The sequence below is a fragment of the Solanum verrucosum genome, unplaced genomic scaffold (genome assembly GCF_900185275.1).
Source record: "Solanum verrucosum unplaced genomic scaffold, falcon-dt-bn FXZP01000048.1, whole genome shotgun sequence".
Lineage (NCBI taxonomy): Eukaryota > Viridiplantae > Streptophyta > Magnoliopsida > Solanales > Solanaceae > Solanum > Solanum verrucosum.
The window spans coordinates 3567091-3573213 of NW_026020157.1; the positions used below are offsets into that span (position 1 = coordinate 3567091).

At 38.4% G+C, this 6123-nt stretch overlaps 1 pseudogene; it reads right to left on the minus strand.

The window, feature by feature from the left end:
• Positions 1–583: 583 nt before the first annotated feature.
• On the minus strand, positions 584–3057 carry LOC125828335 (uncharacterized; annotated as a pseudogene).
• Positions 3058–6123: the final 3066 nt, after the last annotated feature.

Below are 6123 nucleotides of genomic sequence, written 5' to 3' on the forward strand. Positions count from 1 at the left end.
TAAAGCTGCACCCAACTGTAACTCTCACGTAAAACAAAAAACAAACATTAACCTTGAAATTTTATATATGAAACATAGTTTAACATCACCTCTCTTTTACTAGAGAAATCGCGTGCTTTGTAATGACAGTCCGAAGGACAGAACTAGCATAGGAGAAGTGGAAAACAGAAAAAAAGACAAAGAAACCTTTTAGAAAGAAAAAAAAAACAGAGAACCTTTAGAGAGAACGAGGATCCAAGTATCTTTAATGTTTCTTCCTCTACTTTTTTTTGAAGGGGGTGCTTCGGCCTCACTTGAGAAATTGCAGGATAGGTACTGCAAATTTGAAGAAACTGCATACAAAATTATTACAATGCTCCAGCAATGATGATGTTTCTCCATGATGAAAGGTGAAAAGTGGATAACAAGAACAGTCATAACAAATGAAACATCAGATATGGTAACGGTGATAACAACCATGACACTGCTCCGATGAAGCGTAAATGGATTCCTGAAGCGGAAGAAAAGTGATGACTCTTTTGGAAGAATACACATGCTAAACACATGAATTTGCAAAATTGAGCACTTTCAAGTAAAAGACTTACTAGTTCTTGTCTGAATTCCTAAATCGCACACAATATCGGGAAGCAATTGTGTCTTCATCTTCAGAACTTTCTTCTTCAAAACCACTCTGTCCGCTCACAAGTTCAGGAGGTGCAGACGCCTCTGGTTGAGGTGAACCTATCTGTGTAAATTCAGCATTAGGAGAACTTATACTGACTGGAGCATTTCCTGGTTCTTGGACCTGGTTCAAGGATTTCTTCTTGCTGTCCTCATTGTGACACAATTCTTCTTCCTCCCTGGATAGTTGCTGCTTTGATCTATGCGATCTAGGTGGTGATATCTTGGATCTTGGTCCAGCCACCACGGGTTCATGAGTCACAGAAGCCTCTGGTTGAGGTGAAGGCATCTCCGTAATTTACCATTCAAAGAATTTGTACAGACTGGAGCACTCCTGGCTTCTATGACATCATTCAAAACATCCTTATTATTTTTATCATGGCACAGTTCTTCATCCTCTCTAGACTGGTTCTTCTTTGATCTACGTGAGTTACGTGAGGATTTCTTTGATTGTCGCCTAGCCCCAACGCCAACAAATGAAGCCAAATCTTTCCTTGCAAGCAAAGACATCTTTTTACCTTCTAGGTACTCAGAAATCGCTCGAGAATATGCACAAAAGGGACAGTAAACGTTTCCTCCATTATCGAAGCTGGGAACAGAACCCAAGCAGCTCTGATGAACCACTAACGGGCAGGTGTTCGAACTGCAAATCAACAGTTGCCCACCTTCATTACATTTCACACAAAGATTGAGCACTCTACCATTTTCAGTTGTCAAGGGATCTTGACCCTGAGAGCTAAGAAAATCATTTCTCTTTGCGGAAAGGCCAGTCATTTCATTGTGATATCCATCACTGTCACTAGAGAAATCAGGTTCATCACTTCCCACAATATTCTTTTTGGCTCCTTCAGAAGGTTCATCTTTGAACAAATTTCCCCGAATGCACTTCCGATGATCTTTAGCTCCATGAATGCAAGAATCCTGATGAATTACCTGCTGCTGTGATGAACCACTTGATGTTCTCAATTCATCACAAGCTTTGCTGCTACTTACAACATTTTGGATCTTTTCCTCTGAAATCATTATTTCAGGCAATCGATCATCATGGTTACTGGTATCAATGTTCTGTCTAACCATTTTTGATGCAGCACCCTCACAACTACCATCCAATCCCCCAACAAGAGCTCCATTTTCCAAGTTCCCTTTTTGGACAATAGCATGGGGAATTTGTGCAGACAACTCTGTTGAAACACCATCTTTTTGAGATGATTCAAAATCATGAACTGCATCACACCTGGGATTAATAACTTCCTGCTTAAACCTTTTGGAGGGCCTTATGCAAGTACCAGAACTGTTCTCTGATAAGGGTTCAGTTTCACTATGTTCTACTTCATGAGCAGTAATGGCATCAATCGTCCTCTTAGAAGGAACCAGAGTCCTAGGTTGATTTTCTTGCAGGCCATTAGTGTTGGCCCCCAAACAAGGAGTTGCATTCCCACTTGATAAAACATGTTCATGCTGAGCATCAGCGCCTACTTCACAACTGTGGTTAATGCCATTAGAATCGACAGCATTAAAACGATCTCCATCTCCGGAGTGACTGCCAACCTCCAATCTGTTATTTGCTTCCAAGGATGTAGAAAGAGGATTGGTAGTATCTACAGTATCCTTAATCTGATTGTCAATTGGAAACACAGAAAATCCCAGACAATCAGACAGGTAATTACAAATGTAAGAACTTACTGAATTCCACATATAAAAAAAGATTAGCTCACTTGTTGCAAAGCACATTTTGGCAAGCAAGATCTTTTTTTGGAAATAAATGACTGAACATCCCATTTTGACACCTCTGGCCCATCAATTTTTTGATCTGAGGAGACCTGGTCAAATGTACACATGATGCCGATTTAAGCATGTGAAAACAGCATTATTCAAAACTCTCAAGCATAGATTGTCCCTTGTAAGCAAATTACTAAAATCACAGATAAAATTCATTTAATAAACTGAGTTACTGAACCATAAAACCCAACCTTGATAAGTTAAACTGAGGTACTTACCCCCAACAATAAGTGGCGAAGGACATCTTCACAGTGCACTGATCGATCCAATTCAATTTTATCAACGGGAACTGAAGCATCATTATTTGCATTTGAGATTTCCTGGACAGACAAGGTCTCTAAAACTCTCAAGGAGACAAGCTCCCTTGCATTTCTTCCCATTTCATCAGAAATTTCTGGAGTCCGCTTAACCAAATCTGTTATGCATGAACCAGAATAGTCAAAGCAACCATCATTACAGCTGATACAACAGTTTTTGTCACAAAGTAACTGTAATTTCATACATACCAATGAGTAAAGATGTGTCTATCTCTTTGGAAGTTGCCAATGTTTCAATCACCCATATCCAAGGTAGATTTGATGTGCTATGCTTGGTATCCATGAAGGCTGTTGGAATGCTTCAAGATCATATATTTGATTGTCAGTCCACCTTACATTTATGTTATCCCAGAGAACAGTTTTAACGCAAAGATAGAAGCCACAAAGGTGCTATAAATAGATAACAAAACCAGAGAGCAGAACACCTACATGAAAATTTCAAATTTCCATAATGGATGAACTAAGATGTGAATCTAGAGTGCAAGCTCAGTGACGTGAGGCATGAAGTGGAGATGGAAGTCAAGATCGATACACAAGTCATTCCCAAGAAAGAAAGTTTCAAGTAACTTGGCTCTATTATCTAAGGAAACATAGAGATTGGCAATGATGTCGCATATTGTATTGGAGCAAGATGGTTGAAATGGAGTCCCGCGTCCTGGGTACTGTGTGATAAGAATGTTGTCAAGGTTTAAAGATAAGTTCTATGGGGTGGTGGTTAGACCCACATAATGTAATGTTCTAGAGATGATGGTAGCGACAATAATGATGCTCAAATGGATGTGTGGGCATATTAGGAGAGATAAAATTGGAAACGAAATTATACGAGACAATGTGAGAGAGGCCTCTGTGACGGACAACAAGAGGGAAGTGAGATCGAGATGGTTTAAGCATGTAAAAAAGGAAGGATGAGGATGCACTAGTTAGGAGGTGCAAGAAGTTGGCTATAGCATGTTTTCGGAGAGATAGAGGTAGAACAAAGAAGAACTATTGGAGTTGATTAGAAATGACATGACACATCTTTAGCTTTTACTAAGAACGTGACCCTAGCTAGGAAGGTGTGGAGGTAGGATTAGGGTAGAAGGGGATAGGTATTAAAGTGTTGTCACACTTTTATGTGTGAGAGGCAAGGGTTAGTTTCCTCTTCTCCGTATTTGGAAATATTAGTTAATAGTCACATAGTATCTTATTCTTGATTTTTCACTACTATATGTTGCTTCATTTGCTCTCTGTATCTTGTTATTGTGATGTTGTTATTTTCCTTTCATGCCTGCTTTGACTACACCTTTTTGAGCCGAGAATCTATCGAAAATAGTCTCTCTACCCCACAAAGGTAGGAATAAGGTGTGCACACATCCTACCTTTCCCAAACCCCATTTTTAGAATTACACTGGGTATGTTGTTGTTGTGGATGAATAAGCTGCATCTAATCCTTTATGCAGAATTTTAAAAACAAGAGCTGTTCTATGCAGAATTTGAAGCTGAATTGTCTGGTTCTTTTCTTTTTTTTGGTGTAAACATGAATATCCTCAAGATGCAGAAGATATTCCTAGTATTTTAGAGTTCTTATGACCTCCATAGGAGTTTATTTTCTTTTGCAACTTTTGGATGTAAGTATTCCTAGAATACTCCTTGTGTATTCTTTTGTTTATAATACAAGTTACCTTTCTTAAAAAACAAAAACTTTAACACGGTAACAGAGTAACTTTCCTCTCAAAATACAACCACATAACATGAGCAAGCAACCAAAAAAAATTGATCAAAAAATATTACCTGATTCCTATGCACGACAACTTTATCAATAAATTAGAAGCAAAAACTAATACAAAATTATTTCAATCTTTAAATTTGGAATGAAGATATTTGGGACAAGGAGGGAGTGTCCTCCATGATGGAAAAGGTGAGTAAAGCAAGATTGAGATGGTTTGGGCATCTAAAGAAGAGATGCACAAATGCCCCAATGAGAAGGTATGAGAGGTTGGATATAGTGGGTAAGAGGAGAGGTAGAGGTAGGCCAAAGAAGTATTGGAAAGAGGATATTAGAAAGGATATGGTATACCTTTAGCTTACCGAGGACATGACCTTAGATAGAAGGGTTTGGGGTCGCGAATTAGGGTAATAGGTAGTGAAGTGTTGCCTTACTTTTCAGCGAAATTAAGCTTGGTAGATCTGGAGCACTGTGTCTATTGTAGTATGAACCTTATTCATGTAGTTTCTTGCTTTTTGATATTTGTTACCATCTATTGTTTAGTGTGTTCTGATTATTTCACTATTTTTGTTGTTGTTGTTCCTTTCTTGAATGGTCTACATTGTTTTCCTTAAGTCAACATGTTTTCTTCACTGTTGTTTTTCCTTTCTATAACTACTTTGATGTGTTGGACCTTAGCCGAGGGTCCTTTAGCTGTAGTCTCTCTACCTCCACAAAGTAGGGTTAAGGTCTGGTTTGCATACACTCTACCCTTCTTCAGAACCTATTTGGGATTCCACTTGGTATGTTGTTTACTAGAGAACTTGAAAGTTCCCCAACTTTTTAAAAAAGTTACGGTCATAGGCTTGGAACAATGATATGCACACTTAACTCACTTCCCCAAAAATTTCCATCTAAGACTAGCAAACACTATTTCTATAGTAACTTCATTTTCTTGACCAACATCCAAACACTAACTACACCCCCCCCCCCTCCCACCCATTTTTTCTAAAATAACTTCATTTTCTTCACCAACATCCAAACACTATCTACCCCCTCCCCCCCTCTATCTAAAGAAACATCAGTCTTTTTTTGTTACGACCGATAAAAATCCCTCACTAGTTAACTGGCCCAACACCAGTTGGCACAAAAGTTCAAAACAACATTAAACTTCTAATCAGTATGAGCAATGGGACTGCAAAAACAACAGGAACAGACATATATTTCAAAAACAAAATCATTTGTTACTTCTTTTTTTATACTGAGGACCCTGAAATAAGAGCTGAATATTTCTAAATAATTTATATTTCATTGAAGGAGATAGTCTCGCTCAGAAAAGAGAGTTGTAGGATTCGTAAAACAGGAGAAGAGCATCTCAATGCATTTTGACTTTGTCTCCCGGGATCCACCACAGGTTGGGTTTGAGAGCCGTGTGATGGGTGACTATCCAGCACAGTTCGGAGAGCAGATGTGTTATTGTGTCATTTGATATTTGAAGTATAACAGAGAAACCATAATATTAAAAAAAACAAAAAATTTAAAGGTCCTAGTGAACATTTTCCTCCCCATTATTGCCACAATTTCATAATGTTTGATGCTTTTTTCCAGTTACCAAAGCAAAAGAAATTGCCCCTTTCAACTTTTCAGTTGTGTCAGCTGCAGCTTCTTCAAATGTTGATCAAG